Genomic DNA, 27326 nt, shown 5'->3' with positions numbered 1-27326 from the left:
CAAAATATTGGAAGCATAAAAGCCCACAATCGGACTCACTCAACACTAGAATGACTAGAACCAAGCAAACCAAAGAAAATTGAAAGCGAAAAAGGGCATCCCTATAAGACCAAATGGCTAAAATAGGGTGTGAGTTGTGGATGCACAACCTCTCCTTTGTGGTTGCAAGTACTTTGACAACACTCATGTGTAGATATGTTTTCATGTTATTTTATATTTTTAGATTTATTTATACTATTCATTTAAACCATATAGATTTATTTATTGAATTTTTTTAGGTTTTATGTATTTTTTTATAATTAATTTGTTGGCATATTTAATTTATCTATAATTTTTTAGGTTTATTGAGTGCTAGGATTGAATCTTCACATTTGATGTTATTTTGTATGTTGTTCATACATATGACAATTGAATGTGCAAACACTTAAGCAATGCACTAATGTCCTAGATGATTCCTTCCTCCTTCCAAGTTCCCTATGGTTGTATTTTTACTATTTTTGTGAAAAATATGTTACTCCCATTTCTCCTTTTTAAGATAATTTCGTCAATTTATTTTCCTTCAAAAAAAAATTATTTCTATGTGTTCTGTCAAAAATATCAAAAATAAAGAAAAATAATAATGTTAAACAAGTTCAAAGATCTTGATTTCTGGTAGTGTATTCAATGGCAATATATTCAAAAGAAATTAGCTTCTTCTCTTAAAAGTATTCAATATATGACATTTACAACTCCTTTCAAGTGGCATACCCAATGACATATAGCATAATTGAAAGGAATTTGACAACAATAAAGCCCATAATTGATCTTTGTTTCCTAATATTAAAATTATATAAATCAATAAAAAAATATGATAAATTATAAACATAAGACAATAAAAATTGTTTTCCCTTTGCAATATTTTGAGGACAATAATACACACACACACGCACGCACGCACGCACACACACACACACACACACACACACACACATTAGAGTTGTTGTCAAGAACAAGGATAGGAAAGAAAGGTTAGAATAGATTTGAATACAAGTTCATATTTTATAAGTAGCATGTTGTTGCTAGCCAAGAACGTCTACATTCCTCCCTTGCTCTCCAATGCACATTTGTGCTATTCAATCCACTAGATCAAAAGAAGGTCTAGTCTTGAAGAGTTTCTCTCAAATCATGAAGCTTTGCCTTCAATCCTCTGCAATAATTTGCATGCATGGTGCACACCACACTCAAATCCCTGCTTGATTCACAAAATCTACTAAAATACTTTATATCAAGGAAGCATGCATGCAAACCAATTTCAATAGTATTTTAAGACAACTTGATGGCATTTCAAACATCCTGGTCATGCATTTTAGGCCTCACTATGGTAGATCTATACCACAACTCCATCATCTAAATAGTCTTGTTATTCCAACGGACTAATATGAATCCTGTATTTTCATCATTCCAAATATTTCCTAGACTCCCAAAATATTTGTCACGTGATGTTTCAAAATCTATGTCCATTGAAAATCTCTCAAATGGGTTTCTGAGCCATATTATATCTAAATCCTATGAAAAAAAATCAAATCTTTAGAAAGTACTATAAAAAATGTAAATCTCTAATGGGCAAGTAAATGTTATCTTAGAAATAGAGTTGATAAAGGAAAAAAAAAAGTTATAGAAAACATAAAACTGTAGTGTAAAGACCACTTCTAACAACAATATGCCAAATCATCCATAAAACAAAAAATGTGGAAAGTCAAAGATACACATCAACAATGGAGATTGAAAGTCAAGAAATTTTATTTAGATAACTAAAAAAGATTACATAGTTCATTACAAACTCCAATAACAATGTTGTTAAAAAAAAAAAAGCTCAAAAGATAAGTCTTCATTACATCCATTCAATGAAATGTGGACATAACTAAATATGGTACATATGTACATTCCCAAAATTTCATATACATCATAAAGAAAGAATGAGTGATCAACCAATAGGCATTTACAACTTCCAAGTGTTTGTTGTTCTACTTCTGAGTGTTCTGTTCCTTAGCCAATGAACGACATCCATCTGCTATTTGAATGAGGGTGTGGCCCAAGAACTTTTACCATGCCAACCACAGAGTTATTATTCCCCTGGGGTTCTTCCTGACATGAAGAACACCCCGACCTTGGCATGAGAAGGTTAGCTTCCCAGAACAAGATGGATCAGATGGATCCAGTGCAGCTGTGAAACTTACTATAGAAATCCATGTGATAAGTAGCCTAATCAAAGATATATGGTAGGGAAATAAAATAACATTCTACACATCAACACGTTCTACATATGCAGAAAACAAAAAGAGCATATCTATCCATATGTACAAGTCAACATATCTACTCTATGCTTCAAATAAAGTAAGCATATCTAACCATACAAAATGTCAGAGATAACAGTATTTCTACTAAGGTAATAAAAGATGGCTTTCCCAAGCACTAAATTTGCCAACAAGATGCATGGAGTCAAACCGTAATGAATTTGAAATTGTGATATTACTATCAGGATTTAACTGTGTGATTTTGAGTCAAACTCATTGACCCATGTTTCATGAGTAGTGATTCAACATGAATCCATCTCTCCTGAGAATAAATGGAACACTTAGCAGTCATTGGATCTAGGTGATGCTCATAGGAGTGAAGCACCGGGACTTCCCAGGATGTCACCCATCCCAGTACTACTCCAGCTTGAGCACACCTAACTACGAAGTTTCCTCCATGGTTAAACCCAAAGCTTGCAACCCCATTTGCAAAACCTTCATGAAGTGTTGTGTCTTATGAACCATTCATTAGAAAGCCCCTTAAGCTCATCAATTGATAATTAGGAGATAATTTCCACAGTAAGTCAAATCTTGCAAGGAAGAATTCAACAGATTTCAAGTTTTATAATAGTCATTCTTCCACAGTTCTATTCATTTTTAAGAGACAATCGATAGTTGGGGTTTCCAAGTCTCAAACGTTTATACATTGGGATGCCCACAGTTTTAACTAAAATGGTCAAACAACTATTGAAGGAAGAGTTTACCAAAAGAAAAATACTCCAAATTTGCAATTGGTTAGGGTGTTTAAAAAGACTTACGTTTTCCACAACTAAGTTGTAAAAAAAAAACATTGAAAAGCATACCCATTTCTTAATTTCCACACTAAAAAACTACAAGATCATAACCTCTGCATGGAATAGGTAAGAAAATAGTGGAAACCCAGGTATCCTTTCGATGCTAAGCTATCTGCCTTCCTCCTGCTATGTATGTTCTCAGAAAAGGTTTGCTCCTTCAAACTCTTCAAATGCAAATGTTTTCCCCTCCGACACCCAATCCACTTTTGTCTTCTCCCCTCCAAATCAATTCCCCCTCCTTCCTTTTATCATTCCTCTCTCCATTACCTCCCAATTGTAGAGGAGAAACTACTCGCACCAGGTGGAAAATAGCCCTTTCCATTACCCATGAATATTTGCCATTAAATGATGCCCATTCCCCATAATGCCAAAACCAATCCCATATTTTTTTAAAATAGCTTTTTAAGGAATTACGTGAGGGTTGCCATAAAAAGAATTAAAATATCACTTCCAATTTATTTATTTTAATTCTTCTAAAACAAGAACTAAATGGCACAATTGTTTTTCTTTTTAATCTTTAATAGGTAAGGAAGGAATATAAATTATAATGGTTAAAAAAGAAAATGCAACTATTTCTCAAATCATTTGAAACTACATTTGTGAAATTCATTTAAAATATGGTTATCTTACCAATTAAAAATTGTTATATTCATTTAACCATTTCTAAATAAATGCACATTCATTTACATAGAAACTAAGAACAATAATCAAAATTAAGCTTAGATTGTTAAAAGAAAAAAAAATAAGTGATGTGTGTTTAACCGCTTAAACTCATCTGTCTGTCCCCTTTGAGAGGCTAACTCTCTCTACCAGAAAATTGTTTAGCAGTAGTTTTGTTCCTTCCCCAGTTTCAAAGCTCTTCATAAACAACTCGAAAATACCGCCAGATTCCATTCAAGTTGCGTTCACTGTTGTCATTATCACCGTCTTGTTCGCCATGGAAGCCTTGTTCAGAGCTAATGTAAGCTCATCCTGTTCATCAACAATTAACTACAATTCATTCTCCAAGATATTATTTTTTGTTTCAAAGATTCAAATTTGATCTCACTTACTAAATCTTGATCCTTCAGCTCTCCTTCATGAGATGTGGTTTGGATGACATTAAAAATAGGCCTTTTGGAGAGCAGAGTAAGAAACAACAAAACACAGCAGACCACACCCAAAAAGCTCTCTCGCTTGCTTACATCCATATCTCTCGAAATTGTTTCAAATATCAAACTTCAGTACAAAACAAATTAAATCACATATAAAAATCCAGAGATACCCATAAACTATAACGTACACGATCATTACCGTGCAGGCTATGAAAGAGATTTGACTTACTACTTCTCATTTTCCCTTGATATGATAATTTCTATTTTGACTAACGAGCTTTTTAAAGATTAACCAACTGAAAATTTCTCTCTGTTACCTCTATTCAACCGATTACATTTCGGAAAATGTCAGTTTATAAGCATAATAGAAACATAATTTATTTTTGGTAATTTCTCCGCTCCTGTAAATAATTTTAAGTCGATGTCACGCCGTCTACGTAAGAGAATTAATTACTTTGATGAAATATTCATATTGACTTTGTAAGCCCCAATGTTGAGTGGACATTACAAAATATCAAATATGTATAACACTATTCTATTGTAAAATACGAATGATTCAAACTACAACCGCATGTACATCTGAGCATTCAAGATGTTTCATTCTGAATTCTCCTAAATTCATCTAGCCAATAAAAGTGGATCAACAAAGAAATGTCAGAAGAGTAAAAGAGATTTCATGGCTAATATGGATGTCAGCAACAGAGATTAGATTAGAGGAAGAGATCTAAATATAGGGAAAATGAGAAGAAATTCAAGAGGTTACAAATTATAATTAGGATAAAAGAATGATAGAACAAACTCTTTGGATATATTTGGAAGTGGATCCAAAAAAATAGCAAAACAAAATGTTTGCATTTGAAATATAATTTATATTATCAATGTCATCATAAATTAAAGAAAGAATGTTAGTTTTTTATGGAATGAAGATTGGTTTTTGACATAATAGATTATATAAAATGTGAAATTATTAATAATAAAATAATTGTTGAATTCATAGACTTTTTTTAATGAATAGTCTTTTTTTATTAATAAATAATACACTAGTTACAATTCACAAAAAAGGGTTGGAGGATACAAGATCAACCTTCGAGAGTTCACACAACCGAAGCCAGAATCAACAACTATTTATCAAAAAAAAATATAAAGCAACCCCTCAGGCTACCAAAGCAGTGTCAGCAGAGAGGGGTGGTTCATTGCGATCATGGAGACCATAGTCATCCCTAGGATAGGCAGGCAGGTTGGGAACAGTGCAGCGATTAGCAACGTCATTAGGGGCTTGATCTTCATCTTTTCAAGGATAAATCTAAAATAATTGTTGAATTCATAGACTTTTCAAGGATAAATCTATTAAGAAATGAGTACCTATTGAATGAAGAAAATCTCATTGGAAAGGGATAAGTAAAATGGAAAATAAAGTAGCAAGAGGGAATAAAGAAATACATAAATTCTCACAAGGACTCTATAAAAAAGAGTTTGAAATATTTTTTAAAAATTCAAACTTTAATATTGTATGATAATATAAGATAATAACATGTAAAGACTAAGATTGGTTGTCATGGATGAAAAATAAGAGAGAATTGGGGCTTATTCATAGTTTTCTAGGATGTTTGTAGAAAAGGGCACAACTATAGGATGTTGACAATAATGAGGTTGTTTTCTTTATTTGGAGGTAACTAATTAATGGTTAATCTTGCTAGAAATGTAGTGTGTTTGATCTTTCATTCAACTTTGAAGGAACATCAATTTCTACCTGTAGAGGCACTTGATTTTCTATCTCTAAAGGAACTTCTATTTTTGAAAGAATATATTCATGTTCACTTTCATCCCCGCCAAGATTTCTAAATGTTTCTTGCAAGGAGATGTCTTTTGTACCCAAGTCCCATTGAAAATCCAGAGTTGATTCCTTGAATTTAAAGATGGCTCCAAAATATGACATATCAGAATCATTCGGCCATAAGGGATCATTAATTTCCTTCCCTTACTTGGTTTTTGAGTCCAATTTTAGAATGACAACATGTGAGGCAACCTCGCTTGAACCTCCTTATGAGAGCTTAGAAATATCCTCCCAAGAGGGATCTCCTAAGTTGAATCTATGGGTTTTTGCAATGGTAGACCTCGTTCTACAAATAACTGGGGCCTCTTCTTTCTCAAGTTTTTCTCCCTCCTCTAATGTTTTCAAAGTTGAAGCCATGACAGAATGTCTATCCTTCAATCTCTTGTGTACTTTTATTGACAGTTATGGGCCTTTTGGCTTTTTCATCTTAATCTTAAATGGTTCAACCTTTTGCTGCTCAGAGGAAGAGGAAACATCCATTGTAGTATTTTCACTTAGAAAAGAATTTATTAGATCTTATCCTAAAGAAGAAGGAGAAATATTTAACTACATTGGTGGTGTCTGAGCAATCGGGCATGTAGCTGTGACAATAACTTTCTTCTTGTCATCTTGAGCCTTCTATTATTTCAAAACTTTAGGAGGCTTTTGTATAACCACCTCCCTAGCATGACTCGTGACTTCTTTAGATGTAGGAGAATATATATTCTTAAAACTAGGAGCATTTACCTTTTGTAATGCCCTACTTGGGAACCCAAGAGAAATAAATCTATTATGTTACAATATTTACAGAACTATTTTTTTTAAATTTAAAGCAACATCAAGATAACATCAATGTGGAAGCAATATGAATATGCACATCCAATACATAGAAGAAATTATAAATCAAGTTTCAATTCCTCAAGGTTCCTTCATGTTGAGTTACATTAAGAAGTTATATTAATATGTTTAAGTCTCAAGTGTAATGTCTCATGATCATAAAGAAGTAATAGATACATAATCACATAAGAAAATGCATAAGTATAACTAATACAATGAAATTACATCCAATAAATAACATCCACTCCACATATTGCAGGTTATAATTGAATAGGTACGATACATCAAAATACATAATAACATAAATACATCAACTAAAGAGAAGTCTTCAAGGTAGGAATAAGAATGATTTAAAGGTACATCTTTGCAATGAACATCCAACAATTGGCAATATGAGGGGTACCCAAATGGTAAAAAGACACTACCTCCCAACCACGTGGGCAACTAGTCAGGCTTCCACTCCCACCATGGAGAGAAGATAATGAACGATCCACATATGGCTAATTAGTCAAAAAGCATTCCTAGGCAAGGAATTCCTAGTAGCCAAAACTACCTCAAAGGTAATACATACTACTCAAGAAGGAAAGATAACTCTATAGAAAGAACATGCAATCCAATACCACCACTACATAAAAAAACATCATACATATACCAAGAGTAGATCAAATAAAAGATATCCACTTCAAGTCAAGAACCCCATGTCAAAAGTACATTATCCATGAATCACCATCAATGAAGGTAAACACCAAAATTAAATACATCAGAAATAATAACTACATTCATTAATAAGGAAATCTTACAATAATTACACCACCAAAGGTACAAATAAAATCTATAGAGGAGAGTTAGGCTACATACTAGAGAGTGTCATCACATGGTCAAATTACTTGGGTTACCCTGGACTAGTCTCTCATTATACCCCAGGCCCTCAAGCATTGAGTTGCCCTGGACTAGTCACTTTGGATCCCAAACCCTCAACATGACACATGAGGAATTAGAATACCCTCTCATAAAGATGAGAAAAACCAGTCATACCTCTCACTAGTTATCATCTCATTCCCATCCTTAGCCTATAAAAGAACTCAAGGCATGGGTCGGGCAATATCTCTAACTTATCTATTTAGTGCATTTCCCAAAATATTAATTACTAGATTATCACTTATTACATAACTTGCAATAGATTACCCTAGCATTGACCACTTTGAGTCCTAGACCCCTACTGTAAGCCACTCCCAAAGACATGCACCTAAACAACCTTCCCTAAACATACAAGTCACAGTTGTGTTCCATACCACAACACCCACTAATGATCAAACTTCGTTCCTTAATAAGTAGCCCGAAAACAAGTTGGTTTTCCCAACCCAAGTAACATAAATGCATCACAAAGAATATCTCATAAATGTAACTTCTAGTTTAATACATAAGCTTTTTACAACATCTAGAACAAATAAACATCATAAAAGAATTACAAAAGCTTATAGTGTACATCCTGGTTAGTCAACTATACAATTCTCATAAAACCAATATGAAATAAACATCACAAGACTCGAAACAAATACCCAAAACTTCAATAAATCAAATCACTTTTCTAATATTTAGTTTGGGTCATAAAGATGTGTTCATTCATAAAATATTAGAATAGTTATTTTCAAATAATAAGTAAAATAATAGTTTCGCACAGGAAAATTATGAATCATAAATTCATATATATATATAGCATTGACAATAAAACTCAAGTTTCTAGTGTACCAGTTCTAAAGTTAGCATAATTACTATTGGACAGAACCAAAAGGAACAAAAGAATACTCCCAACTAGATAAAACACAAAGTCAATCTCAGATAAATAAGATAAATAAATCAAGCATTAATAACATCCAATTTAACCATACAATATGTGAATGCATAAGCTCTCTTTTGACCATATAAAAATGTTAGCATTAATTATAACTATAATTCATTTTAATCATACTAAATTATTATTTAAATTATTCATACTTCTAACAAAGAAAATTTTAATTCATAAAATAAATCAATTTATAACAAAGAGTCAATTCAAACATAATTTAGTGTGATGAATTTACAAATTTTATTTAATATAATTTATCTTTAAATTAAAAAATAAATAAATTATAATATAAAACAATTTAAATTAACTAAATTAACTTGCAAACAAACAATTTTGTAATGTTTACAAGAAAAACTAATCTATGAATAGATCTAATTTTAAATAGACTCCAAAAAAACTAAACAATAATGAATATAAAAAAAAAGACTATGACTTATGAGTTCACTTGCCCCTCCTATTTTAAAAGTTCATCTTTTAAAACATCTCTTTTTTTGAAAAAAGAATCCAAAGTTTTATATAGGGAGGAGGTGGGATGAATTTCCATTCCCCTTCCCTTAGGGCCCGTTTGGTTGCTAGAATTAGAATGGAATTGGTATTTAGAGTTCTTAAAAATTTCTAATCCACTTTTTGTGTCTGCAAAAGTGGATTTGGATTTGGAAAAAAAATAGAATTTGGTATACCCATTTATTCCCCAAACCCTGATTTGGTATTCCATCTAAATAGGTGGAATTGCTATAATTCTCATCTTAATTCCAATTTTCCCAAAATGAGAATTACACAAAAATCAATATGAATTTTTTTCAGGTCTACCTCTGCACAGGTATGTGTTTATATATGTTTATGAGGAGGTATTGCAATTATTTCAACAGATGAATTTATCATGGTAGCTCGCAAATTGTTTAACTAAATGTTCCAACCTTGAATAAGAGCTCTAAAAATGTAAGATGTTCAAAATAGAAGCTTTGAATAGTTACATTTGAATAATTTTTACAAGAAAGGGATGACTCCATATCAAATTGAAGTAATTTTTGCACCATCATTTATAGATTGGGTTACATTGAATTTGAGAATGGTAGATTTGTTTGAATGAGAAATTCAACGAGAACGATCACTCGACTTGGGTCTAACAAGGCTTATTACTTTAAATATTATATCAGGTATGATGTTAGTCAATACATTGAATGCTTTAACAAAGCAGTTTTGGTTGTGAAGCAAAGGATCTGATTTGATATAGCATCGATGATGTCTATATCGAGTACTGGCCAAAATATAGTTTTATACCTCAAATTGACCAAGAAGTAGAACATAGATGGTATGGATGATTATGCACATAAATTTTTCATCAAAAATGTTTGAAAGGAATATCATGTCATAAACTACCATACTTGCAAGACAAATTTGAAAAAAATTGTTAGAAAGGTTTCTCTATTATCCCATGAATTTGGAACCCACTCTAGAACATTTGTCAGTACTCTTTTGGCTTGTATTTGAAATACAATAACTTACAAAAGGCATGTGGGGTAAGTGCACCAAGTTGTGGTGCCAAAAATGGGGTATAAGTGGACACCTTTTTTCTAAAATCAGTAATTTTTGAACTTCATCAAGAATTTGAAGATAGTTACACTCAAAATTTTAAGATATGACAAAAACAAAAATAGTAGTCCTTTGAATCTAGTTTCTAATCCACTAAATTTTTTTCAAAATGGTTTAGTTTTAGATCCTCAAAAAAGTAGGCCATAGAAAGTGGTACTATTTATTAAGAAAAAAACATAACACAGTACAAAAGTGTGGCTCTCCTAAAATTATAATTTTTTTTTTAAAATTCTTTAATCGCTCTAGTCAAAAGTTACCTAACACTATGTAGTTTATCCCAGATTTTTTAGATAATTTTATAATGTGTATTTTTTTTATGAATATTTTAATTGGACACATCCCAAAAATGTGAAATATTTGTGTGCTCCCCCTAGAAATGATTGAAAACTAATCTAAAATCAAAACTTCTTTTTTTTCAAAGTGTGTAGAATGGAGTCTAGTTTCTAAAAAACTAAGTTGTTGTGAAATTTGATGAACGAGCTAAAATCTACAACCCAATTAGTACATGTTGGTTTTTGTCAAAAAATAGACATACATTCAAAAGAAATTATAGCTAAAAGGCTTGAAATAGTTCAAATAAAAATAAATTATATGGTTAAATAGCTAACACAGAAAGCTACAATGTCATGTAACCTAATTTTATCGATGCTCAACCATGAGGAAACTTGAAGAAGAGCACATAAGAAAAATAATCATTTTTTGTATGTTTGTAGAAAAACACATCTCAGACCAGTTTAGAGACTCCAAACCTTTGGGTTGGATCCAAAAGGCAAAACCAAGCCTTAGGCTTGGTAGAATGCAAAGCTTTACATTGTGTGTGTGTGTGTGTGTACTATAGTGCATGTGTGCTTTAGTGTCCACGCATTATTAAGACTTAAATTTGGAAGGAGAGAGGTAAAGCAAGAGCAAGAGAGAGGAAAGGGGGGATGGGAGAGAGAGAGAGAGAGAGAGAGAGAGAGAGAGAGTAGGGGATGGGAGAGAGAGGAAGTGTGAGAGAAAGAGTAGGGGGTGGTAGAGAGAGAGAGAGTAGGTAGTGGGAGAGGAAGTAGGAGAGGGGGAGAGAGAGAGAGGGGGGGATGGGAGTGTGTGTGAGAGGGAGAAGGGAGGAATGGGAGTGAGTGTGTGTGAAAGAGAGAGAGTAGGGGATGGGAGAGGGGAGAGAGAGAGTAGCCTAAGACAGAGTGGGAGAGGGAGAGAGGGGGATGGAAGTGTGTGTAAGAGAGAGTAGGGGATAGGAGAGAGTGTGAGAGAGAGTAGGGGTGGTAGAGAGAGTAGGGGATGGGAGAGAGAGTGGGAGTAGGGGATGAGAGAGAGAGAGAGTAGAGAGGGAGAGAGAGAGTGAGAAAGAGTAGGTGGTGGGAGAAGGAGAGAGAGGGGGGATGGAGTGTGTGTGAGATATCTAGAGAGTAGGGGGGATGGGATGGTCTATCTATGAAAGAGAGAGAGTAGGGGATAGGGGGGAGAGAGAGAGAGAGGAGGGGATGGGAGAGAGAGAGAGAGAGAGAGAGAGAGAGAGAGAGTAGGTGGTGGGAGAGGGAGTGGGAGAAGGAGATAGAAGGGGGATGGGAGTGTGTGTGAGAGATCTAGAGAGTAAGGGATGGGAGAGGAGAGAGGGGGAGGATGGGAGTGTGTGTTTGTGAAAGAGAGAGAGTAGGGGATGGGAGAGGGGAGAGAGAGAGTAGGGGAAGGGAGAGAGAATGTGTGAGAGAGAGAGTAGGTGGTGGGAGAGGGAGTGGGAGAGGGAGAGAGAGAGGGGGAATGGGAGTGTGTGTGAGAGAGAGAGTAGGGGGTGGGAGAGAGTGTGAGATTGAGAGAGAGAGAGAGAGAGAGAGAGAGAGTAGGGGGTGGTAGAGAGAGAGTACTAGATAAGAGAGAGAGAGAGTAGGCAGTGGGAGAGGGAGTGGGAGAGCAAGAGCAAGAGAGAGAGAGAGAGGAGGATAAGAGTGTGTGAGCGAGAGAGAACAGGAGATGGGAGAGAGAGTGTGTGTGAGAGAAAGAGCAGGTTGTGAGAGAGGGATGGAGAGAGGGATGGAGAGAGAGGGGGGATGGGAGTGTGTGTAAGAGAGAGAGTAGGGTGTGGCAAAGAGAGTATGGGATGAGAGAGAATGAGAGAGAGAGAGTAGGCAATGGGAGAGGGAGTGGGAGAGTGAGAGCGAGAGAGAGAAAGGAGGATGAGAGTGTGCGAGTGAGAGAGAGAGAGTAGGGGATGGGAGAGGAGAGAGGGGGGGGATGAGAGAGAGAATATGTGTTTGAAAGAGAGAGTAGGGGATGGGAGAGGGAGAGAGAGGGGGGGATGGGAGTGTGTGTATGAGAGAGAGAGTAGGGGATGGGAGAGAGTTTGAGAGTGTGTGAGAGAGTAGGGGGTGGAAAAGAGAGAGTAGGAGATGGGAGAGAGAGAGAGAGTAGGGGTTGGGAGAGAGAGAGAGAGAGAGTAGGGGATGGGACAGAGTTTGAGAGACAGAAGGTGGTGGGAGAGGGAGTGGGAGAGAGAGAGAGAGAGAGTAGGAAGTGAGAGAGGGAGTGGGAGAGGGAGAGGGAGAGAAAGAGTAGGGGATGGGAGAGATAGAGAGAGAGAGAGAGTAGGCAGTGGGAGAGGGGGTGGGAGAGGGAGAGTGAGAGAGAGACTAGGGGATGGGAGAGAGAGTAAGTGATGGGAGAGGGAGTGGGAGAGGGAGATAGATAGAGAGAGAGAGAGAGTAGCGATGGGAGAGGGAGTGGGAGAGGGAGAGCAAGAGAGAGAGAGAGGGGATGGGAGTGTGTGTAAGAGAGAGAGAGAGTGAGAGAGAGAGAGTAGGTGGTGGGAGAGGGAGTGGGAGAGGGAGAGCAAGAGAGAGAGAGGGGGGGATGGAAGTGTTTGTAAGAGAGAGAGAGAGAGAGAGAGAGAGAGAGAGAGAGAGTAGGGGGTGGGAGATAGAGAGTGAGAGAGAGAGTAGGCGATGGGAGAGAGTGAGTGAGAGAGAGTAGGCGGTTGGAGAGGGAGTGTTTGAGGGAGAGCGAGAGAGAGAGAGTAGGGGATGGGAGAGAGTAGGTGATGGGAGAGGGATTTGGATAGAGAGAGAGTAGTAGTGGGAGAAAGAATGTGAGAGGGAGAGAGAGAGAGGGAGGATGGGAGTGTGTGTAAGAGAGAGAGTATGGGATGGGAGAGAGAGAGTGAGAGAGAGTAGGAGATGGGAGAGAGAGTGGGATAGAGAGAGTAGGTGGTGGAAGATGGAGTGGGAGAGGGAGATAGATAGAGAGAGTAGCTCAAGAGAGAGAGTACAGGATGAGAGAGGAGAGAGAGAGTGAGAGAGAGTAGGGGATGGGAAAGGAGAGAGAGTAGGGGATGAGAGAGAGTAGGCGGTGGGAGAGGGAGATAGATAGAGAGAGAAAGAGTAGGGGATGGGAGAGGAGAGAGAGAGCAAGAGAGAGTAGGGGATGGGAGAGGAGAGAGAGTGAGAGAGAGTGTAGGGGATGGGAGAAGAGAGAGTGAGAGAGAGTAGGGAATGGGAGAGAGAGTAGGCAATGGGAGAGGGAGTGGAAGAGGGAGATAGATAGAGAGAGAGAGTAGTGGTGGGAGAGTGAGTGTGAGAGGGAGAGTGAGAGAGAGAAAGAGAGGGGATGGGAGTGTGTGTAAGAGAGAGAGAGAGAGAGAGAGAGAGGGAGTAGGGGATGAGAGAGTGAGAGAGAGAGAGTAGGTGGTGGGAGATGGAGTGGGAGAGGGAGATACATATTGAGAGAGTAGCCCAAGAGAGAGAGAATGGGATGAGAGAGGAGAGAGAGCGAGAGAGAGAGTAGGGGATGAGAGAGGAGAGAGTGAGAGTGAGAGAGTGAGATATAGTAGGGGATGGGAAAGAGGGAGTAGATGGTGGGAGAGGGAGATAGATAGAGAGAGAGTAGTGGATGGGAGAGGGGAGAGAGAGAGAGAGAGAGAGAGAGAGAGAGAGCGAGATAGAGTAGGGGATAGGAGAGGAGAGAGAGAGAGAGAGTAGGGGATGGGAGAGGAGAGAGAGTGAGAGAGCAGGGGATGGGAGAGAGAGTGGGAGAGAGAGTAGGCAGTGGGAGAGAGAGTAGGCAGTGAGAGAGGGAGATAGATAGAGAGATTGTAGGGGATGGGAGAGGAGAGAGAGTGAGAGATAGTAGAGGATGGGAGAGGAGAGAGAGAGAGAGAGAGAGAGCGAGAGAGAGTAGGGGATGGGAGAGGATTGAGAGAGTGAGAGAGAGTGTAGGGGATGAAGGACGGCAGGATAGGGAGAGATTATTCTTCACATAGTGCATATGCACTATATGAGAACACCAAAAAATGGTCATAATGCAAGTTTGGGTACCTGTTGATCCATATTTTTCTTTTTGTCTATTGTGCATTATGTAGCTCCGACAGAAAACATGAGTTTCAAGCTGTTGGAAGTTAGCAAAAATTATTTGAAGGCTTTTTGAATATTATTTCATTCTATTTGAAGCTAGCAAACACCAAATTCAATCATTGGATACACTATTTGAAGGCTTTTTGAATATTCTTTCTATAGAAAAGGTTAGTTCAGTCCTTTTTAAATATTCTTTGTTGGTATATAGAGACAAATTTGATTATAATTTGACATGTTGTTTAATATATAGTGAATTCATCAAAATTTGTTTGTTTGAATGAATTTTTATTTGGAAATGGTTAGAAATTTGACAAGTTGTTTAATATAAATTGTGTATTCATTGAAATAATTGTAATTTGTATATGTATTTGAATGATTTGTAATTTACAAATTGTAAGTAATTCAGATGTTTGAATAATTTGACATATAGAAATCATCATCATGCCAAGGAAGAAACCAAAAACTCAAACAACAAAAGAGAGGGAGAGAGAGGTGGAAATTAAAAGAGATAAAATGAAACTACTACATGAACAAAGAAAATTGCAAAGAAATAATGAAGAATTGACTTTTGAAGAGGAACAAGAACCATTGATACGAAGAAATAAAGAGGAAGAATTGGAAAGACAATGACAACGAATGAGATTGTTATGCTCAAGAAAAGAATTGAATTGTGAAGCTACACCATCTTCCAATGTTGGAGTCATATAATCATCTCATGTTGAAGAGACTCTAATTTGTAGATCCAACAATGTACACACTCCATCATGTCATGTTGAAGGCACACCATCAACATATCAAGTAGGTGATATTCCATCTTTTGCATCTTATTGCCAAGACACATAATCTTCGGTTCAAGGTATGTAAAGCACTCAACCTTATGTTGATCTTCAAAATGTTGAGAGGATGGAAGAGATTATAACATCTTCTAGAATTTATTTTAGAAGACCAAAATATTTGATTTATATTGATACTAACATTTTGAAATCAATGCCTAACAAGATTAGCAAGCATACTTGTTAAAGAAAAGTTAATCGTATGTGAAGATTATTGTTTGAAGAATTAAATATTATAGGTCAATGCCAATTATTTGTTGAAATGATGAAGAATTTGAAATTTAGGCCTATCATGAAGATTCTTGGGCTAAGAACGATGGACGATTCAAATGAAAAAAGCATTGTAAAGAATCTAATGAGTGCTTATGAAAAAGTGGGTTCTAAATCACACACCAAATAGTAATATCACAAGATAAGTACTTACATCAACAATATTAAGTACCCAAATAAAGAAAACTTGACTTGTGAGAAAGACAATCAAAACATTGAAAATTGGTAGAGGTACTCTAAGGAGAGCCATGTTAAGGCATAAGAGATTGGAAGATCCAACAAAAAATGAGTTATGGAAATTTATCGGTAGACTATTGCGAAAGGATAAAGAAATTAGTGAAGCTTTGAAATCATTGATCGAAGATTTTTGAAAAAATAACACACGTGTTTCTCCTAATCAAAGATATGTTGTAAGAAGGAGGATTAGTCGCCAAACTCGCGACCCACATGCGAAACATTTTTTCGACTCAATTTAGACACAATTTTTTTCAAAATTTATTGGTATGTATCCTCAAATTTGAATAAGTCAAAGATTTTTTGAGATGGGTAAATCTTTTTATGTGAAGATAAATCTCACACACACACAACTTGTTTTTGTAGGATACATCTTGAATTTTCTAACCATTTTGATCTTTTTAGGCATATATGTGTGTTTTTGCATTCTAAGTTTTTTTTGTAAGATTGTGACATGAATGAGCCACCAAGATCTTCAAGGGAATTCATATCCAAAATTTTATGTGAAATAAGGGATGGGCAATAATTTTACAAGACATCATGCTTGGATGGTACATGTTTATTTTGTAATTCTTTGAAACTGTTATCAACTTGTGAACATATGGATAGTACACATGCAATTGGAAATGAAATAGTAGATTAGGAAAAATATAAGACAGTGACATATGCTCTAAAAGATGGGAAACAGGGTAAAGGATGTGATTTAATTATTGAAAAATTCTAGTGTATGATTTCATGAAGATTTTTCATGAAAAGATTATTTCTGAGTATTCAAGGCATATACATAGAGCTCAATGGCTAGATTTGCAATTCAAGTTGTGTAGGGATAAGTTTCCACTGGATACCATTGTTTTGGTTGTAGACTTCACAGAGACCTACACACTACAACCACAAAATGAGATTCAAGAAAAGTATTATACTTCTCAACAAGTTTCCATATTTGTTCACATAACATTCATGCATTCACCTACAAGTACAGAAGATGATAGGAAGATTTTGAGGGAGTACCATTTTTACATCAGCGATGATCGATCACATTCTACGAAGTTTGTACATGGTTTTTTTCAACTATTTTATGGAGATTTGGCTAACTGGGACATACCATATCGTTAGCACATTATTTGATCAGACAATTGCGTATCTCAATTCAAGAATGCATGAATATTCTATTGGTTGAGTAGGATGCATAGGTTGTCTATAATTCAATATATATGGAATTTCAGAGAGGTTGGTCATGGAAAGGGAGAGCATGATGGTGTAGGTGCATGCATCAAAAGAGCCTTAGCTCATGAATAACTAAAGTACAAAGATGGAGCAACATTGATAGATGTAAAATTCATTGTCTAGTGGTGTAATGCTACAATGGGTCTAGGTGAGGAAGGTAAGTCTACGGTTCATAAATTTTTTTGGTTGATAGATAATACTAACATTGCACCATATGAGGATTATTGCACACTAACAGGAACAAGTGAGTTGCACTAGGTTCATGTAGTATCCACACATTAAAAAATGGCATACTATTTTCCATCATGTGCAAAGGAAAATTGGGATGACTGTGAGTCGATTGAATGGGTAGACAAATGGGATATATGGGTTTTGGACCCAATTGACACCTATTGTCCCCCACAAGCACTGGAAATGGTAGAGATGGATTTTTCCATTGACTTTGATTGCTTGTCTGATTTAGTGCAATCTAGTAATATATATATATATATATATAATTTCAATATGTAACTTTATAATTTTTACCTAAGCATTTTCTAAATTAATGACTACATTTTGTACATTTATCACTGCAAGCCATATTTTTGTAGTTATTGCACCTAAAGACAATGAAGAAGGGACAGATTATTATTTGTGTTGTTGTGTCCAAGCTAAACAAAAATTGGATTACTCGATTATAGATGGTGAAGGTTTAAGGTACCATATTGATGCGGTGGTTGTAACTGACAAATGGCTTAGACGATATTCTATGAAGAACCCTAACATGTGGTTATTTGAGGATTGGAAAATAGAGAGGAATATTCTTCATTATTCGAACCTTTTTGTCACATCAAATGTCCACTTGATAAATTATGGTGAAAAACCACCTAATAAGACTTTTTGGAAAGTTCACAAGTCAAACCATGAGGCAATACTTGAGACATTAAAATGTAGATCAAATCTAGTTGGTTCATTATATTGAATAGGGAGGGAGAGAGAGAGAGAGAGAGAGAGAGAGAGAGAGAGAGAGAGAGAGAGAGAGAGAGAGAGAGAGAGAGAGAGAGAGAGAGAGAGAGAGAGAGGTACAAACTAGTACAGACGTTGGGACATGTGCCAGTGACCCCAAGAGTTAGAGATTTAACATTTTTGGTCAATTTGGGATTTTTAATGTTTTTGGTCAAGAAATCCTAGGATTACTTTTTTTAGTTGGTTTTAGTTAATTTGGAACCTTTTCCAAGTCCTAGAAGTGGAATCACATGAAAAATGTAAAAAATTATGCTTTTTGTGCAAAGTTGCTCAAATTTGCAACTTAGTGGAAAAAGGGTTATAACTATTAAAATATTGGTTGTAACCATTAAAATAGACATAGGAGATATATATACCTCATTTGCGAGGTCTTGAGGGCATTAATGTATGGATTGGAAGAAGTTGCAAAGAAAGAAATTCAGCTTTGGAGTCATTTTTACTATTTTTTGCATACTGCACGAATTGTACAAACTTTTAGACTAGATGTGATAGATTTTTGAGATATATATTTGAATCAACTTTATTTTTCTTTTGGTCTCATTGTTCTACATTTTTTTAACTCAAGATATTGCATTTTTAGTGAAACTAGGTTTTTAGGACAACATTTTGGTGCACACAGAAAAGATGGGCCTCTACCTGCAATTTCCTTGGTTGAAATTTCATGGCCACTTGGGAAATGGTATTTAGTAGGGTCCTTTTGAATATTTCAGGGTTTCAAGATCAAAGGATGTGTTTTGTGATTTTTCCAATCAAGCCCTAAGTCAAGTACCATGAAGGATTTGACCTCTTGTAGCATGTTGATTTGTGAATGGCTGGAGTTTGGGAATTGGTGAAGGGTTGAGCATTTGAAAATAAGTTATTTTAGTGTTTACAAACCTTTTGAGCATTTAGTTCATTTCCACGATGTCGTTTCCTACTGGTTGCTTTGTAAACCAAGCCTAACTTGATCACTTAGGTCTGTGTTTCTTTGTGAAGGAAAGGGAATGTCAAAGTGGGGCTAGAACTTGATGCTTTGGGGTGAAAAGTAACTTTGAAAAGGGTATTCAAAAACCTTTAAAAAAAATCATCTTGTTTGAAACTTTGTGAAGTTAGATCCCAAAAACCATTTTTGGAGGGCTAAAAGGGGCTGACAAGGCTACCAGGACAAATTGGGGTTTGAGGCTTTGTGCAAGTGTATAATTCAAATGAGTGGTGTAGTCGATGGTAAATACCTATCCTAGGATCATTTGACCTCTTAGAACCCTTGGGACAAACTTCTAGGTTGATTTCCTAGTATTAACCTAGTTGTGGGAGATTTGTGCAAAACCCATAAAGTGGGCAAGTTTGGTTCTTTGTCCTTGGATTCTTGGTCAAGTTGGAGAGCATGTTTCTTTGATCCATTGGAGGATTGGAGTGTGCTGAAACCTTGTAATAAGGTTAAATATTTGATAGCTAGTTGGTTGATTTCAAGAGTGAGAAGCCCATTTGAAGCTTTTTAGTTGTGCTCTCTGCATTAGTTTCCTTATCAAGCTTTTGGAGAATCCTTATGTTTTGGTGCTTTTGAACTTAGGAAAACCTAGTGATTAGGTTCCCTACCTTGTTTGGGTTGTGATAACATGTGATAAGTTCATTATTGATGCTTGTGATAAGTGTCCCAGCACTAAACCCTCTTTGTGGGAAATTTGAAGGATTCCAACCTTATCTAATTGCCTAGTGGCTTGCCTTTTAGAAGCTTCCACCATGCACTACTACATCAAAACCTATCCTAAGTGAACTATCTAGACCCTTAGGTGCCTTCTTTGATGAGTCTAGAATGGGTGCTCCTACACTAGTCATCTACTTAACTGGGACATGTTTGGGAATTGACAATCTCCATTTAAATTCAAGTCTTCATTTAAAGGTGGAAATGAGCTTTTTTTTGTTCTATTAAGATCATTAATATATTTTGATGAGAACTTTGAGGGATCATGCCCAGCTTGAGTATCCTAGCTTCCTAAGTCTTGTAAATGCAAGGCCATTGATGAATAGGCATTTCAAATTGAAAAATCTGTAGTGCTAGAATGAAGTACATGAGTAGATTCTTTGCCTACTAATGAGCCAATTTGAGGCTTCACTTCACATTGCTCTGTGGACAATTCTATAGCACTTGTTACTTTTCTATCTGAAATTTTGTAGGTAGTAGCTAATTGCTAATTTATTGCCTTTCAATTTTCATGGGAAAATAAGGTATTTGGTTACCTAATACATCCTAGGAATCTTAACTAGGGTCTTAGAATAGTCCTAGATGGACCCATTTGACCTAAATATGTAAAGAGCAAAAATTGCTCAAAAGTTGCAATGTTGCTCAAAATGTTGCTTGAGCAACTTTTGCAATTTTTGCAACAAAGTTGCAAATGGAAGTTTGGAAAGTTGTAACTATCCATTCTCTAGAATATGAGCATGGGAAACAATTTTTCAAAGGTTAGAAGGTTTCCATTCAGATTTGTATTTTAAAGCAACTTCTAGAACTTTTGCAATTTTGCACAAAAAGTGCAACTTTTGCAAAATTCACTAGATTTCACTTCTCAGACTTGGAAAAGGTTCCAAACTATTAAAAAATGACTAAAAACACCTAATCCTAGGCTATCTTGACCAAAAACTCAAAAAGACCCAATTTTGCCTAATTAGCAACTTTTACTCATATCTTGCACAAAGTGGTCTAGGCATACATATCTTGCTCATATCTCTCTCATCATTCATCATGGGATCAAACTATATATTTTGTTACCTTTGGGTGGCTTGTCCCTTCCCAATGAGTGCTCAAATTTTCTTGAGCATGCTGAACCAAAATATCCCTAAGAGTCACTAAATGCCATAGGGCAGCTATCTTTGACGAGGCATATATTAGAACTCGTGTGAGGTATGGATGCAATTCTAGGTGCTATAGGACCATGTTGCAAAGACCTATAATAAAATCTCTCTTTTTGAAGATATTACTCTATTTTGATTTTGTGGTGCCATCTCAAGTGATGCTAAAACTTGTAGTGTTGGCTAGTACAAAGTTGCCAACTGCCAAATCTCCCTCACCGTTCATTGTGGGATCAAACTATTTATTTTGTTAGCTTCAGGTGTTCGGGTAAACCTTAACCCCAAGTTTGTCCCATCCTATTGTGCACTTGAACATTCTCGAGCATGTTGAACCAAAATGTCCCTAAGAGACACTAAATGCCATAGGGTAATGATTTTTGACAAGGCATATCTCAGAGCTCGTGTGAGGCATGGATGTGATTTTGGGTGCTATAGGACCATGTTACAGAGACCTACAATCTCACTTTTTGGAGATCTTAGTCCATTTTGATTTTGCGATGCCATCTCAGGTGATGCTAAAACTTGTAGTGTGGGCTAGTACAAAGTTGTCAACTGCCAAATCTTCCTCACCATTCATCATGTGATCAAACTATCTATTCTATTAGCTCTAAGTGGCTAGGTAAACCCAAGCCGCAAGCTTGTCCAATCCCATTGAGTGCTTGAACATTCTCAGGGATGCCGAACCTAAATGTCCCTAAGAGTCACTAAATGCTATAGGGTAGTGATCTTTGACAAGGCATATCTCAGAGCTCGTGTGAAGTATTGATGTGATTCTAGGAGCTATAGGACCATGTTGTAGAGACTTATAATGACCTCTCTCACTTTTCAGATATCTTACTCTATTTTGATTTGCGACACCATCTCAGGCAATGCTGAAACTTGTAGTGTTGGTCAATACAAAGTTGCCAACTGCCAAATCTCCCTTACCATTCATTGTGGGATTGAACTTTCTATTCCCTTAGCTCTAGGTGGCTGGGTAAACCCTAGCCCCAAGCTAGTCCTTTCCTGTTGAGCACTCGAATGTTCTTGGGCACACCAAACTGAAACATCCCTAAGAGTCACTAAATGCCACTATGAAACGATCTTTGATAGGGCATATATCAAAGCTCATTCAAGATATGGATGTGATTCTAGGTGCTATAGGACCATGTATTGGAGACCTACAATAACCTTTCTCTCTTTTTGGAGATCTTACTTTGTTTTGATTTTGTGGTGCCATCTCAGATGATGCTGAAACTTGTAGTGTTGGTTAGTACAAAGTTTCCAACTACCAAATATCCCTCACCATTCATCATGGGATCAAATTATCTATTCCATTAGCTCCATGTAGCCAGGCAAACCCTAGCCCCAAGTTTTTCTAGTCCCATTGAGTGCTCAAACATTCTCAGGGAAATGTCCCTAAGAGTCACTAAATGAGATAGGGTAGTGATCTTTGACAAGGCATATCTAAAAGCTCATGGGAGGTATCGATGTAATTTTGGGTGTTATAGGACTATGTTGTAGAGGCCTACAATAACCTCTCTCACTTTTTGGAGATCTTAGTCCATTTTGATTTTGCGGCGCCATCTCGATTGATGCTAAAACTTGTAGTGTTGGCCAATACGAAGTTGTCAACTGCCAAATCTCCCTCACTGTTCATTGTGGGATCGAACTATCTATCTTGTTAGCTCCAAGTGGCTAGATAAACCCTAGCCACAAGCTCATCCCATCTCATTGACTACTTGAACGTTCTCGAGAACGCTGAACCAAAATGTCCCTAAGAGTCACTAAATGCCATAAAGCAGCAATATTTGATGGGGCATATCTCAAAGCTCGTGCAAGGTATGGATGTGATTCTAGGTGCTATAGGATTATGTTGTGGAGACCTACAATAACTTCTCTCACTTTTTGGAGATATTATTCCATTTTGATAATGTGGTGCCATTTCGGGTGATGCTTAAACTTGTAGTGTTGGCTAGTACAAAGTTACCAACTACCAAATCTCTCTCACCATTTGTTGTGGGATCAAATTGTCTATTCTATTAGCTCCAAGTGGCTAGGTAGACCCTAATCCCAACCTCATCCCATCCTATTGAGTACTTGAACATTCTTGGGCACACTGAACTGAAACATCCCTAAGAGTCACTAAATGCCATAGGGTAGTGATCTTTGACGGGGCATATCTTGTAGCTCGTGTGAGGTATGGATGCAATTCTAGCTACTATAGGACTATGTTGTAGAGACCTACAATAACCTCTCTTTCTTTTTGGAGATCTTACTCTATTTTGATTTTATAGCGCCATCTCAGGTGATGTTGAACCTTGTAGTGTTGGCCAGTACAAAGTTGCCAACTACCAAATCTTCCTCACCGTTCATCGTGGGATCAAAATCTCTATTTCATTAGCTCCAGGTGGCTAGGTAAACCCTAGCCCCAAGCTCATCCCATCTTGTTGGGCACTCAAACATTCTCAGGCACGTCAAACCAAAACATCCCTAAGAGTCACTAAATGCCATAGGGTAGTGATCTTTGACGGGGCATATCTCAGAGCTCGTGTGAGGTATGGATGTGATTCTAGGTGCTAGAAGACCGTGTTGTGGATACCTACAAAAACCTCTCTCACTTTTTTGAGATCTTACCCTATTTTAATTTTGCAACACCATCTCGAGTGATGCTGAAACTTGTAGTGTTGGCCAGTACAAAGTTGCCAACTACCAAATCTTCCTCACTATTCATCATGAGATCAAACTATCTATTCCATTAGCTTTGGGTGGCCAAGTAAACCCTAGCCCCAAGCTCATCCCATCCCATTGAGTGCTTGAATGTTCTCGAGCATGCCAAACCAAAACATCCATAAGAGTCACTAAATGCCATAAGGCAGTGATCTTTAATGGGGCATATCTTGGAGCTCGTGTGAGGTATGGATGTGTTTCTAGCTGCTATAGGATCGTGTTGCAAAGACCTAGAATAATCTCTCTCACTTTTTAGAGATCTTAATATGTTTTGATTTTGGGGAACCATCTCGGGTGATGCTAAAACTTGTAGTGTTGGCCAGTATAAACTTGCCAACTGCCAAATCTCCCTCACCATTTATCATGGGATCAAACTATTTATTCTATTAGCTCTGGGTGGCCGAGTAAACCCTAGCCCCAAACTCATCCCATCCCATTGAATGCTTGAACATTCTCAAGCACGTCGAACTAAAAGGTCCCTAAGAGTCACTAAAAACCATAGGGCGGTGATCTTTGATGAGACATATCTTGGAGCTCATGTGAGGTATGGATGCAATTCTAGGTGCTATAGGACCATGTTGTGGGGACCTACAATAATATCTCTCACTTTTTGAAGATCTTAATCTGTTTAGATTTTTCGGCGCCATCTTAGGTGATGTTGAAACTTGTGGTATTGGCCAGTACAAAGTTGTCAACTGCAAAATCTCTCTTACCGTTCATCATGGGATCGAATTGTCTATTCTAGTAGCTCTAGGTGGCTAGGTAAACCCTATCCCCAAGCTTGTCCCATCCCATTGAGTACTCAAACATTCTCAGGCACACCAAACTGAAACATCCCTAAGAGTCACTAAATGCCATAGGGCAGTGATCTTAGATGGGACATATCTCAGAGCTTGTGTAAGGTATGGATGCAATTTCAAGTGCTATAGGACTTTGTTTTAGAGATATACAATAGAATTTCTCACCTTTTGAAGATTTTATTGCATTTTTATTTTGTGGCGCTATCTCGGGTGATGTTGAAACTTGTAGTGTTGGCCAATACAAAATTACCAACTGCCAAATCTCTCTCACCTTTCTTCATGGGATTGAACTGTCTATTCTATAAGCTCTAAGTGGCCAGGTAAACACTAGCCCCAAGCTTGTCCCATCCCATTGAGCACTCAAACATTATCAAGCATGCCGAACTAAAACATCCTTACACTAGTACATTTGACCCAATTTTTAGACCAAAATTTTTGACCATCTATTAAAATGTTTTAGATTGGTTGGTATATGCAAGAAAAAATATCTTCTTTTTTTTAACTGAAGCCTGTGTTGGTCAAAATTTTGACCAACATGGGCTTCATACGTTAAAATGAAAAAATTCAGTTTCCCTCTTTCATTGTTATGAGAAACTTGTATGCACGGGAAGACTTCGAAATCTACTGTAGCAATGGATGTGGGCAAGAACAGTCACTATGTGCATTTTTTGCATCTTCTTCCTTGCAGTCGGAGGCATTTACTCAGCCAGGGCTGACATTATCTTCCACTATGTCTTTTCTTCACAAAACAAGGTAGGATTCTTGACGTTATTCACAAACAAGGCAAGATTCTTTTCTTCTTGTGCAGTTTCTTATTGTAATATCTTCCACTGCATCTTTGAACATTTGACTTAGATGTATAACATATTTTTGAGTGTTTCTAGGATCTAGGCATTAATCAACAGAGAATTGTTCAATATGCACTAGTTGTTCAAATTATTTGCTGTTTGGAAAGAAATAAAATAAATATAGGATCTTAATCATCCTTAATCATATGCCCTTGAATATTAAGACAATAAATTACTTTCCTTACTCTCTCTAGTCATTCTCATACTTGAGTAGAAAAAGTTATACATCATTTCAATTGTTATTTTTGTCCCAATTAACAATTTTTTTAAATAATATAATTTGCATATTAGATTTATGTATCTGCCAGAGTATTTTCTTCACACATAATCAATATTTCTTCAGCTATAGTTTTCTTCCCTTTGAAAAGTAATTAAATTATTTACTGATGGTCACTAGCTTTGGTAAGGACTTGATGTAGTCACTGTATAATAATCTTATCACTGAATCTTGTTTTAGAATCTCCTTCAAATATAATCTTCTAGTCTTACTAATAGATCAGACTCTTTATAATGGTTTATGGAAAGAATCATTCAGATATCTATGGATGGAACTATTAGTTATTGACTCTTCCTCTGATATTTACTTGTATACTTGTAATGGTGGTAGTTTATACTTGTAATGTCCTTTCTCTATATATATTCTAAGAATAAGGGACTATTCACTCATGATTTGATTATAAGAGAATACTTCTAAACCAAAACTCTACTCATACCACAGTATCAATTGATAGTTGATGACACTTATTGGGGAAATGTTGATCTTGATTAATATATTATATCCACTTGTGAATGAATGTCTTGATACTCATACTCAATGTGAGGTATTCATCTTTATTTATGGTACCTTGATAAATAATATGTTACAAGTCTTTCGAATACTATAGGGTAGCTAGTCCTAATGAAACTCTCCTAGTCTTTCAAATATGAATATGGAACAAAATAAATATTTTATATTCTTCGTTATTTATGTAGAATATGAGAGATAATCCACAGGGTGCACTATGAACTATGATTTATTATTATTATTATTGATGCCCTCTTAACCTTCCCTTCATCCTATAGGATGGGGCTTGGATTTGAAAATAAAGATATAACTTTCATTGATTTCTAGGTGATGCCAAATCTCGGAAGGTTTTGGTTATGGACTTAATTCTTCTTTTCCATTTTCATTCATAAATACCAATCGTTTGCTTTTAACTAGGATGCATTATTAGGACTTAATGCATATTTCATGAGTTGTCGTTCATAAAAACCCATACTCATCAGCTTGAATTGTTTGTTTAATACCCAATGCATTGATGTGACTCTTACAAGTTGAATTCATAACAACCATTTCTCATCAACTTAAATTGTTTGTTTAGTACACATTGCATTGAGGTGACACTTACAAGGTTGAAGTATTGTAGCTTCCTAGAAGTTCTGCCTACTCAATTCCGTGATGATCCAACTTTCCTTGACCATAAAGTTTTGCCCAAGATTAAGCCTTCTTAGCTTGCCATGCCATTTGCAAAACCTTCAACAAATTATGTGCCCTATGAACCATTGATCATAGATTTTATCAGTTCCTTCATTAACAACTAGGTGGTATTTTTCGTCATGTCAAATTATGTGATGTTTAATTAGTACCGATCTTGAAACAATAGCAAGAGTAGTGGTTTACAAGAGCTCATCTCTAGTGATTACAAATAGTCCACCTCGCACTCATTGCATCCATGTGATCCTCATACATTCGAAGCATTTGAGATTTATTTGGTGTTGTTGTTGCAAGACCAGTACAAATTTGTTTGCATCTACAAAAAAGAAAGCATGGAGAGTGTGAAGGAGAAAATGTTGTAGGTATAGGAGCTCAAAATGTTGTTAATAAAAAAATTTTGGGTGCCCATTGTTTAAAATTTTATTGAAGGTTCTCCAATTCATAACAACCATG

The 27326-nt window shown here is 36.4% G+C and overlaps 2 pseudogenes; both read right to left on the bottom strand.

Moving 5' to 3' along the window:
• Window positions 1–1038: 1038 nt before the first annotated feature.
• LOC149572558 (uncharacterized protein At4g15970 pseudogene) lies at window positions 1039–3449 on the bottom strand (annotated as a pseudogene).
• Window positions 3450–3898: 449 nt separating this feature from the next.
• On the bottom strand, window positions 3899–4317 carry LOC149572557 (uncharacterized protein At4g15970-like; annotated as a pseudogene).
• Between the last annotated feature and the right edge of the window lie 23009 nt (window positions 4318–27326).

The sequence above is a fragment of the Cupressus sempervirens genome, chromosome 2 (genome assembly GCF_028749045.1).
Source record: "Cupressus sempervirens isolate cs-2001-9-10 chromosome 2, ASM2874904v1, whole genome shotgun sequence".
Classification (NCBI taxonomy): Eukaryota; Viridiplantae; Streptophyta; class Pinopsida; order Cupressales; family Cupressaceae; genus Cupressus; species Cupressus sempervirens.
Note: the sequence above shows the minus strand (reverse complement) of the source record. Positions and strands in the feature narration are given on the sequence as shown.